Source organism: Lycium barbarum, chromosome 8, assembly GCF_019175385.1.
Source record: "Lycium barbarum isolate Lr01 chromosome 8, ASM1917538v2, whole genome shotgun sequence".
Classification (NCBI taxonomy): Eukaryota; Viridiplantae; Streptophyta; class Magnoliopsida; order Solanales; family Solanaceae; genus Lycium; species Lycium barbarum.
Genome location: NC_083344.1, coordinates 41872136 through 41886280, shown reverse-complemented (window position 1 = coordinate 41886280; position 14145 = coordinate 41872136). Strand labels below are relative to the sequence as shown.

Here is a 14145-nt window from a genome sequence, read left to right as displayed (position 1 = left end):
CAAGAATTTCTTCTTTTGGTAAGTTTTGATATCATCGGGAACTATACCTGTTACCAAATAATTAGCAATGTCAGCATACCACGGTGCTACCTCCATCGACATAGCCAACACCCTTTCATCTGGAAAAGCATCATCGAAATCAAGCTCATCAGAAGGTCTCCCAGCTTCTTCAAGCCGAGAGAGATGGTCAGCTACCTGGTTTTCACTACCCTTTCTGTCTTTTACCTCGAAATCAAACTCTTGCAGCAATAGTACCCATCTGATCAGTCGCGGCTTTGCTTCCTTCTTTGCCATGAGGTATCTCAAGGCTGCATGATCAGTATAAACCACAACTTTGGACCCCAACAAGTAGGCCCAAAATTTCTCGAAGGCAAACACAATGGCAAGCAGCTCTTGCTCCGTCACTGTGTAATTCATCTGTGCAGCATTCAGCGTTCTGCTAGCATAATAGATCGGGGGCATAATTTTATTGTGCCTCTGCCCAAGCACAGCACCTATTGCGAAACCACTAGCATCACACATCAGTTCAAATGGTAGGGACCAGTCGGGAGCAACAATAATAGGAGCAGTAGTGAGACGCTCTTTTAATTCCTCAAACGCCTTCTGGCACTTCTCATCAAACACAAATTTAGCCTCTTTTTCAAGAAGCTTGCACAAAGGATTGGCAACTTTGGAGAAATCTTTGATGAAGCTCCTGTAGAACCCAGCATGCCCCAAGAAACTTCGGACACCTTTGACTGAGATAAGTGGAGGAAGTTTGGAGATCACATCATTTTTTGCTCGATCGACCTCGATTCCCTTTTCAGAGATTTTGTGACCGAGGACGATTCCTTCCTTCACCATAAAGTGGTATTTCTCCCAGTTTAGCACCAGATTGGTCTCCTCACACCTTTTTAGCACTTCACCTAGATGGCCAAGACAGTCTTCAAATGAATCACCCACTACAGAAAAATCATCCATGAATACCTCCAAGAAGTCCTCTACCATGTCAGAGAAGATTGACATCATGCACCTCTGAAAATTGACTGGTGCATTACACAAACCAAACGGCATCCGGCTGAATGCAAATGTCCCATAAAGACAAGTAAAGGTGGTCTTCTCCTGATCCTCCAAAGCGATGTTGATCTGGTTGTAGCCCGAATAACCATTAAGGAAACAATAGTAGGAACGCCCTGCTAACCTGTCAAGCATCTGATCAATGAAGGGCGTAGGGAAATGGTCCTTGCAAGTGGCTGTATTGAGCTTGCGATAATCCATGCAAACTCTCCATCCGGTGACAGTTCTGGTCGGGATCAACTCATTCTTCGCATTTGGCACAACATTGATGCCACCCTTCTTAGGAACACATTGGATCGGGCTCACCCATTTACTATCAGCAATTGGGTAAACCACGCCTGCATCTAGCCATTTGATGATCTCTTTCTTGATGACCTCTTGCATATTCTCGTTTAGTCTCCTCTGATGCTCTACACTTGGTTTGCTGCCCTCCTCCAACTGAATTTTGTGCTCACAGATCCCAGATGGGATACCTCGAATATCTGCTATGGTCCAACCAATAGCCCGCCTATACTCCCTCAATACATCCAAAAGCTGCACAATCTGCCCCTCAGTCAATAACGCTAAAACAATCACCGGTAGTGTATTTTCCGGACCAAGGAACTCATATTTCAGGTGTGATGGGAGCTGCTTAAGCTCCAACTTAGGTGGCTCCATGATCGAAGGCTTTGCTGGAGGAGTTGTTCTATTTTCCAGATCAAGATTCAGTTTCTTTGGGTGGTATGTGTATGAGCCCAACCCAACAAGTGAATTAACTGTCTCCTCATAGCCTTCCATGTCTTCAGCATCAAAATTCATCAGAATGCCAGCCAAAGCCTTACCCAAACTCTCTTCTTCCATCTTGAACTCCACTGCTTCATCAACAACATCGAATGAATCAACTACCAAAATACTCTCGTAAGCACTTGGCAACTTCATCCCTTGGCTAGCTTGAAAGGTCACTTCTTCATTGTTGACTCGGAACTTTATTTCATTTTTCTCAGAATCCATCATAGCCCTCCCTGTAGCAAGGAAAGGTCGCCCTGGAATGATAGGAATGTCCCGATCAACAGCACAGTCAAGAATAACAAAATCAGCGGGCAACATAAAATCACCAACCCGCATGATTACATCATCAACCACACGAACAGGTCTTTTGATAGACCTATCAGCCATCTGCAATCTCATTGTAGTCGGCCTTGGCATCCCCAAACCTGATTGTTTATATATAGCAAGGGGCATCAAATTTATATTTGCCCCATTATCACACAACGCGCGAGCAAAATCATGGTGCCCAATAGAACAAGGAATGGTGAACGCCCTAGGATCTCCCTTTTTCTGCACAGTTGTAGTTGAAATGATGGAACTCACGGTATGAGTCAAACTCACGGTGGCATGTTGCACCGTTTTCTTCTTGGTCAGCAATTCCTTTAAATATTTCGCAAAACCTGGCATCTCCTTGACAGCTTCAAAGAAGGGAAAATTCAGAGATAACTGCTTTAGTTGATCATAAAACTTCTCAAACTTAGCATCTTTCTGCTTCTTTACCAACCTCTAAGGAAAGGGAGGTTTAGATTTGAAAAGCTGTGTCAAAGGGCGGAGAGCCCCTTTTACAGCCTTCTTGCTCGTGTCATTTGCTTCCCTAATCATCTCTGGAATATCAGCCACCTTCCTGTCAGTAGGAATCTCATCAGTAATAGTGGGTGCTTCAGACATCACCCCATTCTCTTCATTTATCTGCTCAAGATCAATCACCTTCTCAGCAGCCCCCTGTATTGTTTGACCACTTCTAGTAGTAATGGCAAACACATTGTTCAAACCGGCTCCCCCATTCTTCGGATTTGTGATGGTGTCACTTGGAAGTCCTCCCTTTTTAGGAGGGTGCTGCTCTCTAGAAATATCCCTCATTTGCGACTCAAGCTTCTGAAAAGCCGCTGTATGAGAACCCACTGTTTCTGTCAGCCCAGATAAAGTCCTTTCAGACTTCGATTGATTTTTCAGAATCTTCTCAAGCATTGCTTCAACTTTCGAACTACCCTGCTCTGATGACTGCCCTTTCGGTGGTATATAAGGATTGGAACTCTTGTTCCCATAATTGTTGTTGTTGTTGTAGCTCCCTTGATTCGCACCACCATAGTTATTGATGTAGTTCCCAGAGTTGTTGTAAGCACCTTGACCTTGCTGAGGTCTCCATTGATTCTGATTTTGATAGCCACCTTGGTAATTCTGCCTTTGATAACCCCCTTGAGAGTTATTAACATAATTGGCATCTTCAACCTGCATGGGTGGCCCATCAAGGAATGGACCATCTTGAGCATGGTACATCCCTTTTGGCAAAAGTACATCATCCTCACAAACATTTACTTTTTTGATCTGAGATTCATCGAACTTCTTCATCAGCAAGGAAATATTTGTTGCAAGCTCTGACAATGTTTGCTGGGTATCCTGATTCTCCTTCACTATATTCTGGAGCATAGTACTACCATATGGTACCACATCAGCATTGTTTGAGTGCCAAGCCAGATTATGAGTTGTCAGCTTGTTAAGTATGGTGGTCACTCGTCGAAAGGTCTTGTTCATAAAACACCCATCAGCTGCATTGTTAGCTACTGACTGTGTCACTGGATCTAACCCTATGTAGAACTTCTCCATCAATATATTTTCTGGAAAACCATGATTCGGGCTCTTCTGCAAATACTCTTTGAACCTCTCCCAGGCTTCATATAGTTGTTCCCCCGGTCGCTGCTTGAATTCATATATCTTGTCGCGAATCTCAGCCTTCTTGCTCGGGGGGTACCACTTTGTAAGAAAAAGAGCTACCATTTCTGCCCATGAAGTAATCGAATTTCGGGGCAGCTTCTCGAACCATGTTCTTGCCTCCCCAGCTAAGGAATATTTGAATAACCTCAACCGAATAGCATCTTGTGGAACATTGTTCTGGATGTGATTAGCACACACATCCACAAAATTCTGCAAATGACGTTGAGGGTCATTCTCGGTAGAGTTTCGAAAGTATCCCTCAAGTTTCAACAGCTGGTATAAAGATGAGTCAATTTTCATTGTAGCAGCTCCAACTCGAGGTTGAACAATAGCAGATGCATAGTCCTCCTCTTGAACAAGTTCAACAAAAATATTCTCATCATCAGATTCATTCGCCTGATTGTTCAACCGATTCACCTGATTACCAGCACGCTGATTCTGCTGATTTTGATTAATGTTCACCTAGTTTACATAGAGCAGAAAACAAGGTGTGATGGAGTAAGCAAAAGACTTTAATCAAAGAAAACACTATTTAGTAATTTCAAAACCGTATTCCCCTGCAACGGCGCCAAAATTTGATACGCTCAAATTACACCTATTAATGGTATAACGCGGACGTTGTCAAATATAGTAACCCAACGAGGTTGGGGTCGAATCCCACAGGGAATATGGTGTGAAAAGGTTACTAAAACCGTAGATGCTAGGTTCTAGGTCTAATGTCTTAATCCGATAATTTGTGTAAAAGTTGGTTGTTTCTATGACTAATTGCTAAAATATTGCTTTGGTGGAAATTTATGGTAAAAGAAACTAAGGTTGTGTCCCCGCTAGATAGGGTGTATGATCATGGGTATTGGTCTTGATATACTTATAATGGATCATTATATGAATGCACTTAATCTCTATGTGAATCTCTACTATTTCCCAATAAATAAAGAATATATCTTTCTATGTTTTTCCCAAATATAAGAAAGTGATAATGACGAACGATTAATCATGCTAAGTAAATTCTTCTTATTCATAAGTGAATTTATTAAACAAAGTTTAAAGCTTTGAGTTCTTGTTAATTATTCTTACCAACCCTAGTTATTTTCCCAAATAAATTAGGGTTTATGGCTTTAATCAATGTTTGCAACCATTAATTATGAATGAAGAACGAAGAATAATTAAACCCTAATAATCCATTATTTGTATATCAATCACAAACACAATCACCAAACACCCATTATTGGGTTCACAACCCTACTACGGGAATTTAGCTACTCATGACAAAGAACAAGAAATAAGAAGTTGAAGAATTCATAATTGCTTACTTTGGAATGAAAAAGGAATTGGTAATACTTGAATTGGTGTTTGAATCTTCAAAAACTAGAGAGAATTTAATATTCTAAGTCAAGAGACAAAAATATAATATATGATGTCTATTAAAACCCTACAATGACTATTTATAAGTTTTGAAAATACATAAGTTACAGATTTTGCACTTCAGTCCCGTCATGATGAAATACGGTCCGTAAATCACTTTACGGACCATAAAAATGGTTTACGCCCACATCGTTGTCACGACCCGGCTAGGGGGCCGCGACGAGCACCCGGTGCTACCCCACCCGAGCACCCCCTTATCGTACATAACATAACATCTAGGTGAACCATAAGTCAATTCGTGCTTTTATTATCGTTAATCATATTGATCCCATTAGACGACCATCATCATTTAACATATCATAGGCATGTAGGCCACACCATAAGTACAAGGCCGACGTGGCTAACAAAAGATATACAAAACATGGGCCGGCATGGCCGAACATCTCTACCCACATACACATGACTATGAGCCTCTAAGAGTATGACATATCGTATGAGCGGGACAGGACCCCGCTATGCCAAAAACTATATACACAAAGAATAAGTACCCAAAAGCTACGGCTCCGAAAGAAATGGAGCTCTGCTATGCAATCTCTGAATTAGCAGCTATGGATCAAGTCTGTCTCCCTGTGCACCTGCGGGCATGACGCAGCGTCCACAAACAAAAGGACGTCAATACGAAGAATGTACTGAGTATGTAAAGCATGATCAACATCAATATAGAAGCATAATAGATATCATATGAAGATAGCATAGGAGGGGAGACAGTAATATCATCATCATCATATCGCTTACTTGCATACATCGTCGTTCGTATCCCATAACAATACTCGTACCATACTTGTGTTCATATTCGTATACATGTCCTTATTCGTATTCTTATACATAGTCTTATCACATTCATATTCATTTATATACATAGCCATACACTTATATACATACATAGCGTACCCGACCATAAGGTTCGGTGTTTCATACGTACTTGGCCAACCAAGGCTCAATGTTATTTCTACATGGCCCTACCAAGGCTTCAGGGTTATCCGTACCATCTGCAGACGTGCGCGCGCGTTTCGTAATCATATACATACTTCATACATATTCATATACATATATTCTACCCGACATTATAAGCTCGGGGTTCATTATAGCCCTTCATAGGCACATAAAAGTATAATAGCCCGTAGGCACCTTTTGCATCATTTTTTATATCATTATCATTACTATTCTCATCGTTATCGTTACGTCTACATTATGCACTTACTCGTCAGACGAGGAACATAGTATAATCATAGTATATATCAAGGGTCGTGAGCTTATGAGCTCGGAATGTCAACCATGTGAAGACAACATACTCATATGGAGGAATAAGGAATTTGGCCAAGAACCATGCCTTATGAAAGAAGGGTTAGCCTTACATACCTTTCCGTTGAACTATTCTACACTTGGACGTTCCCTTCCAATACTAGCGTTTATACCTTAGAAGCTGTAGGAACAAGCTTTGGTTGATAATACTCTTCTTTGAGCAAAACCCTAGTTTTTCTCCATTTGGATTTCTTGACTTGGATGATCCTTGATGATTCCCTTATCCTTGATTCACTTGTCTTAATGTTATTGATGGCTTATAATCCTTGAAAACTCATATAATAAATGTAGAGAGAAGTTATAGAGAGAAGTGGTGTAATGTTGTAATGAAATAAAATAAGTCTTGATCCTCATATTTAATGAATTGGAAAATCTGTGCTGGGTGAACAGTGGTCGTCCATGGAGGTTTACGGTCCGTATTCCACTTTACGGACCGTCCCTCGCGGTCATCTTTAAGCTTAAGAAGAACCAGAGACTTTGGCCTGCATGCATGGTGATTTACGACCATGGTTCACGGGCCGTCCACCAGGTCGTATTATACCTCTTCCTCAGCTGGCAGAAAGTTGAAGTTTAGCATGCCAGTTTACGACCTGGCAGTTTACGGACCGTATACCAGTTTACGGTCCGTATTTGCACTTTACGACCACTGGCAGAAAGCTGAAGCTTTTGCATGGCAGTTTACGACTGCCAGTTTACGGACCATATTGCACTTTACGGTCCGTATTTTGCAATATATGACCACTGGGCAGTTTTGCCAACTTTCAATTTTCTCATTTCTCGACTTTTCATTCTAATCATCCACATCCCTTTTCATACATTTCCCCTAAAACATTATACACTCACACTCCTCGCACACATCATTAGTTCATTTACTTGCGTACCAACGGGAAATCTTTCGAGGTGTAACAGTCGTTCTCTCAGTTGTGTGCAACTTAACCTTCCAAAATACGAACCGTAAAGTGGTTTACGGTCCGTAAACTGCTTGGTCGTCTTTCACTTTGCTAATCTTAGACTTTCTGCCAGATGCTTGAATGACTAAATACGAGATGGAATTGTTATATCCCGTGTTTTTGCGTATCCGGAAAAATTTGGAATAATGGTGACTTGTAAAGAATAAGGCCACATTTTGATTTCATTTGACATACATGTTGTTGTTTATGAAAAGTGTTGACGCGGAGACATCGGGGAAGGCCAAGGGCAAAATTGGAATTTTGGAAATTATTATCGGGAATTACAAAACGAGAATTCTAATAAAATGGGCTCAAAATGAAAGAGAAAATTTAGGCCCAATCCACATAGGGTGGCCGGCCATGGTCCATAATGTTAGCAAGCCCATGAATTAAATTGATCATGTGATGATCATGTGACTAATTAATTAAGGAAGCATATTATATATTCAAGTTCATCCTTAGAATGTTCAAGAAAAAAAAATCAAAAGAAAGAAAGCAAGAGCAAGAAGGGAGGGTTCGGCCCCCTTCAAGAAAGGAATTTTTTTTTCCAAGTCTTAGACTTTGATCCAAAAATCTTGTTCTTCTTGAATTTTTAGTAAGTTCAAGATGCTCTTCAACTTGGTATAATTTTTAAGGCAAGAAAGTGCTTGTGTTGGCAAATGAATGTTTGAAGAAAAAGGTAAGATTTCTACTCTTTTGTGTTATGGAATAAATATTTATGTTATAATGATTAGAATTTGATGAAAATTGTGGAGTTGTGATATGTGTGTGAAGCCGTGTGTGTGTGTGTGGGGTGGTGTATGGCCGTGTGCCGTGGTGTTGGTGGAAAACGGTGAGTTAAATTTTATTTAGTCCGTTAGTTGCGTCGTTGTGACCATTGTGACGCAAATGAAGGTTTAATGACTTGAATTAGCCTTGAATTTGCTTGTATGTAATTATGAGAAATTATGTAAATTTTGTATGACTTTTACATAGGTATGGAAGTAAGATTCAAATGTGAATTTGGTTGTTGTTAATGAGTTAGAAAGGAAAACAATGTGAGTTGGAAGTTTCGTTACATCTGTAGAAACATCGGATGGAATATGAAATTAGCGGGAATACTTGAATTCATGAATATTGTTTGGAATGCTATTGAATGTATTTGGATGATCTTGAACTAGCTAATGAATATGGAAAATGTTGATGTTAGTTGGATAATGGAAAGTGGGATGGAAGTTGTAGACTATATAGAAAAGTAGACTATTGTTGATATAATGCATTTTTGTGATGATTGTTGGCATTGTGGATGTTGTTGGGTTGTTGTTGCTGCTATTTGAGCCGAGATGATTCTCGGGGGTGCTATATTTATAGGGGAGGTGCTGCCGAAATTTCGGTAGACAACTATGACTTTAAGTTGAATCCTTAGAATCCATAACTTACAATTGGTAACTTTGACCATTTGTAGATTCCTGGCGAAACGGGATTTGAGTTTAAGCGAGCGAAAGACGCACGTAAGGTATGTAAAGCTAACCCATTCCTTCTTTTGGCATGTCCTAAGTATACTAGGTCGATACTTGAGGCTCGGGGGCAATTCCGTTCATGGAAATTCGAATTTGAATTTGAGTACTATTCATTCAATCTAATTGGATTATAAAATCTCACTTTTTGTTGGAAAATGATTACGTCCGAAACTCTTGTAAATGTAATAGAATCGCTTCGAAACTTCCATTGATGATTCCATAGATCCTAATACTTGTGATTCAGGTCCGCCACCTCGACTTGACCCGAGGTGGGCCCACTAATCCAGAGACCCCTTTGTTTGTTCTAATAGGCGTATTTTTGTATAGTGTCGGAACAATACAATTGTTTATGACTTTGGCTATCATAGAATAACGTCTTGACTATCCTTGACGTTCTAAATTACATTTCGAACTATAAATGTAATTTTGGAAGTACTTTCGTGAAATAAATCCTGTATTGACCAATTGTTCGAACTAGTTTGACTAATGGGCTGATATATGATTATATCAAGTTTTATAACTATTTCGATTTATAAATTGTATTAGTCGCTCATGATTCTGCTCGTGCCCCTTTATTACGATATCGTTCACCGGTTCCCGGGCCGGTATTGATCACGCGCACTATGACAATTCGATCGTATGCCCTTTTGTTGACATGAGTATCCGAGCATAGGTGTTCCGATACAAGTACTCAGATAGAAGTATTTTGATATAAGTATTCCGATATAAATATTTTGATATAAGTAACCTGATGTAAGTATTTTGATATAAGTATCCGGATAAAGTGTTATGATATGAGTCTTCTGAAATAAATATTCGACATAAGCATTCTGAAACAAGATTTCTGATGTAAGTGTTCTATTATAAGTATTCTACTATGAGTATTCTGATACAAGTGCTCTGATGTGAGTATCCAATATGAATGTTCTCTGTAAGCTTTAGCGTCTCCAACTTTCGTATACGACATCGGATTGTTTAGAAGTGTCCGAAGAGGTTCTGGTACCAAAAACGTTCATGATATTTCTGTATGTACATATGGTTCCAAAATCTCTGTTTGATCTGATTCGTAAGGACATCTGAAGGTGCCTGGTATGACTATGACTCTGAATCTCCGAAAAAGGCTTCTGAAACGCTTATAAAGAGTTCTGTACTTCAAACGCTCGTAACTTTCTCATACTACGTTGGATTGACCTGAAATCTGTTCCAAGCCTCCAGGTATCGGTAAGGACGCTTGTCTGTCGAGTCTTGGTTTCTATGTGCATCCGGTTTCTTACTAATCTGCTCGTGCGAGCCTTAGCATGTCTATTCACTGAGCCGGGCCAAGATATGTTATCGTGCGCTGTTTCCCTATGTTGTCTACTGTGTTCTGAAATAAAATCGTTAGGGGTGGTCTGGGCTAAGCTCGATCCCCAAAGCGGACAGTATCTGCGCTGCATAATCTGATACTAAGTAGACGCGTTGGGAGTGTACTGGGCAGAGCTCGAGCTCCCGAGACTGATCCGTGACCCGTGTACTGGGCAGAGCTCGAGCGGGAAAAACGGGCAGTTCCTGCATGGGATGACCACTGTACTGGGCCGAGCTCGAGGTGGCATACCCCTTGTAGGCGCATGTTCTGATATGATATGATATGATCTGATATGATATACTCCGGCTATACTCCGCCTGATACGATACGTTTATGTATGGTGTGACCACTGTACTGGACTGAGCTCGAGGTGGCACACTCCTTGTAAACATCATATGATTCACAGGTTGCAGCGTCTAATCCGATACGCCACGGCGTCCTGAGATGGCATATGACTATAATGTGCACTGCGTGTGATCTGCGTCTGGAAAGTAAGTTCTGATACTCTATACGTCCTGTGTTCCAACCAGTATACTATATCATCTGAGTACTCGGTAAGTCCCGTATTCCTTTTGATATATGACGTCATCTAAGCATTCTGTATGTCATACATTCCGGCTGACACATGAGCTAGGTAGGCACAAGTTGCGTCTGGAAACCCTGTACGTTTGGCAACCCTTCTGCCAGATTATATCGGTTTATATGATATGTGATGACCTGTATGACCTGGGCCTGGGAAGTGAGTGATTTTGATATTCTGGACCATGTACTTATTCTTTTATTGCTTGTTTCGATTATAGTTCTGATCTTTGTGTTCCATGTTTTACATACTCAGTACATATTCCGTACTGACCCCCTTTCTTCGGGGGCTGCGTTTCATGCCCGCAGGTACAGACGCTCATTGTGGTGATCCGCCAGCCTAGGGTACACAGTCTGCTGTTTGGAGTGCTCCTTTGATCCGAAACCCTTACTTTTGGTACAGAACTCCTTGTTATATATGGTTTCGTGCTTATGGTTATTTTTGGGTACGACGGGGCCCTGTCCCGTCATATGATTCTGTTGTCTGTATTAGAGGCCTGTAGACATGTATGTGGGTCATGGGTCGCGTTTGGTCCGTGATGTTTGCTTGGTTTGTGCCCGGTTTACCCCTACACTACATTAATATGATCGATCTATGTTTTAGGATATTAATAATGGTTTAAATGATATGTTTATAATCTGGGACGCACGAGATTCATAATATGTAGGCACAAGTGAAATTTGGTTAGCATGTATGTACGAGTGTCCATGTCGGGCACTAGTCGCGGCCTACGAGGTTGGGTCGTGACAAAAGTGGTATCAGAGCGGTTCGTCCTCGGAGTGTCTACAGGCCGTGTCTCGTAGAGTCTTGTTTATCGGTGTGTTGTGCACCACATCTATAAACAGGAGGCTACAGGATATTTAGAATGTTACCCTTTCTTTGAATCTTAGATCGTGCGATAAAGCTGTGCTATTAGGGTGGCTCCTTTCTAACAGATTGCTATGTTTACAGCGATGCCTCCGAAGAAGGCGACGGCTGCCCAGAAGGGCAAAACAGGAGCGACTAGACAGATACAGAGAGTCACCCGGGCTCATACTCAGATTATGCCCGATATTGCACCCCAGTCAGAGGATTCTGCTATGCCATCATCAGCAGACGATCCTGGAGCGACTTCGCCATTAGCTCCAGAGCCTCCAGTGCCCGAGCCTCCAGCTCCTCCGCCAGGGGTGGAGGACAGGACACTGAGAGAGGCCGTGCAGTTGTTGACTACGTTGGTAGCGGGGCAGGCTCGCAGACGCGGGCGGAGAGATGACGATGATGATGACAGTCGTGATAGCCTAAGGGTTCGAGAGTTTCTATTATGCGGCCCCCCAGAGTTTTTCGGGTCTAATCCCGACGAGGACCTCGATGACTTTATTCGGGGGATGCGGCGCTCATTGGACTTGGTCAGGGCTTCAGGGACCGAGTCTGTCGAGTTGGCCGCGCACAGATTGCGGGATGTCGCTGCTAACTGGTACGAGTCCTGGGAGCTATCCAGGGGTGAGGGTGTTTCCCCAGCTACTTGGGACGAGTTCGTGGCTGCTTTTACCCGTCACTTTTTTCCCCCAGAGTTACGGCGGGCGCGGGTTGACCGATTTTTGCATCTGCAGCAGAGGGATCGGAGCGTTCGTGAGTATAACTTGGAGTTTGATTCTCTGGCTAGGTATGCACCCGCTATAGTAGCTGATATGGCTGACCGGATGCACCGTTACGTGATAGGGTTGGACCCCTACTTGGTTGATAGCTGCATGGCGATGGCATCGCAGACTGATATAGACATCGCCCGATTATAGGCTTATGCTCTAGGGATGGAGGACCGCCACAGAGAGGATCAACCAGGTAGAGGTTGTGACAGGAGACAGCCCAAGAGGGCTAGATTGGCTGGGCATTCTAGGAAACTCTTAGACAGACAGTCTCATCAGCAGCACAGTAGACATGTTTCCCAGCCAGCAGGGGATACCCCTCCACAGAGTTCGGGTAGGAGGTTTGGTGACACATGGTACTCCGGGGCAGGTCAGAACTCCAGAGTCTTGAGCTCGCGGGTGGACGGAGGTTCCGGTCGGTCGAGGCCACCCAGACCTCGGTGTCCTTATTGTGGGAGACGCCACTCTGGAGAATGTCATTGTGCTACAGATGCTTGTTTTTCCTGTGGCCGTCAAGGCCACATTATGAGAGAGTGTCTGTATAGGACCAGTTCGGGTGGTGCAGCCCAGCCCAGCGGGTCAGTTGCTGATTTAAATTTTCCTTCTGTAGCGGTACGCCCTACGGGGCAGAGTGTGCCGACACCATCGGGCCGCGGTAGAGGTCGTGACGCAGCTTTCGGTTCTAGCGGTCCTTTGAACCGCTTATATGCTATGGCTAGCCGGCAGGACCCAGAGGTGTCACCAGATGTGTTTACAGGTATATTGTCCACTTTTTCCGAATATATATATATATATATATATATATATATATATATATATATATATATGCATATATATACACACATGCATTGGTAGATCTAGATTCTGTTTCATCACGTATTCCTCCCCGATTGTTAGTAGGACTGGGATAAGGCCCAAATTGGTAAAATCGTCTGAGGTAATGATATATGTGGATAAAAAGTGAGAGTCGAAAAGTTAAAAAAAAAAAAAAAAAAAGGGGGCTAACGCAGTAGTTACATAATCGGAAAAATAAAGGGGCCCTCTCTATATCAGAGTGGGACCCTCTACGAGAACTTTCCAAAATTTGCTAGGACCCCGACTTGTCCTAAATTATGTGACCAAGGTCGTGCGGGGTGGTGGATGCAACTATACCGGCATTAACGCGTCTAAAGGTACTAAAGTCTCGAGGTTAAGCGTGCTGGGGCCAGAGCAATTCTGGGATGGGTGACCCCCTGTGAAGTGTACAAAATTTTCATAAACGTAGATATACGAGACCAATGGAAAGTCTGGGGTAACCTAAATAAATTAGAATGTACCGAAGGGTTAGAAACCCTAAATAGGTCGAGTAGGCTAAGGCGAACTCGGCCGCCGAAGAAAAGGAAAGTGCGACACAGTCCTGTAATTCGAATAAATTTAAATGGCGTTTGAAAATGTATTGTAAGGGAAATGGTAATAAATGTATAGGTGTGCAGATCATACCTCCCAGTTACGACTGTTTTGACTGACAGGCAGACCCCAGCAGTCAGTGTTACGATATATGAAAACTTTGACTGAACGGAACCTAAAAGACAAAGCGAATGATGCGATATAACTGTTATAAGTAGACTAATGTCGGTTTCACCACCAGTTA

General features: G+C 42.3%; 1 non-coding gene across 1 annotated transcript; it reads left to right on the top strand.

The window, feature by feature from the left end:
• Positions 1 to 3703: 3703 nt before the first annotated feature.
• On the top strand, positions 3704 to 3809 carry LOC132608489 (small nucleolar RNA R71). Its single transcript, XR_009570406.1, has one exon. It is a non-coding gene; the product is annotated as a small nucleolar RNA R71 (small nucleolar RNA).
• The last annotated feature ends 10336 nt before the right edge of the window (positions 3810 to 14145 follow it).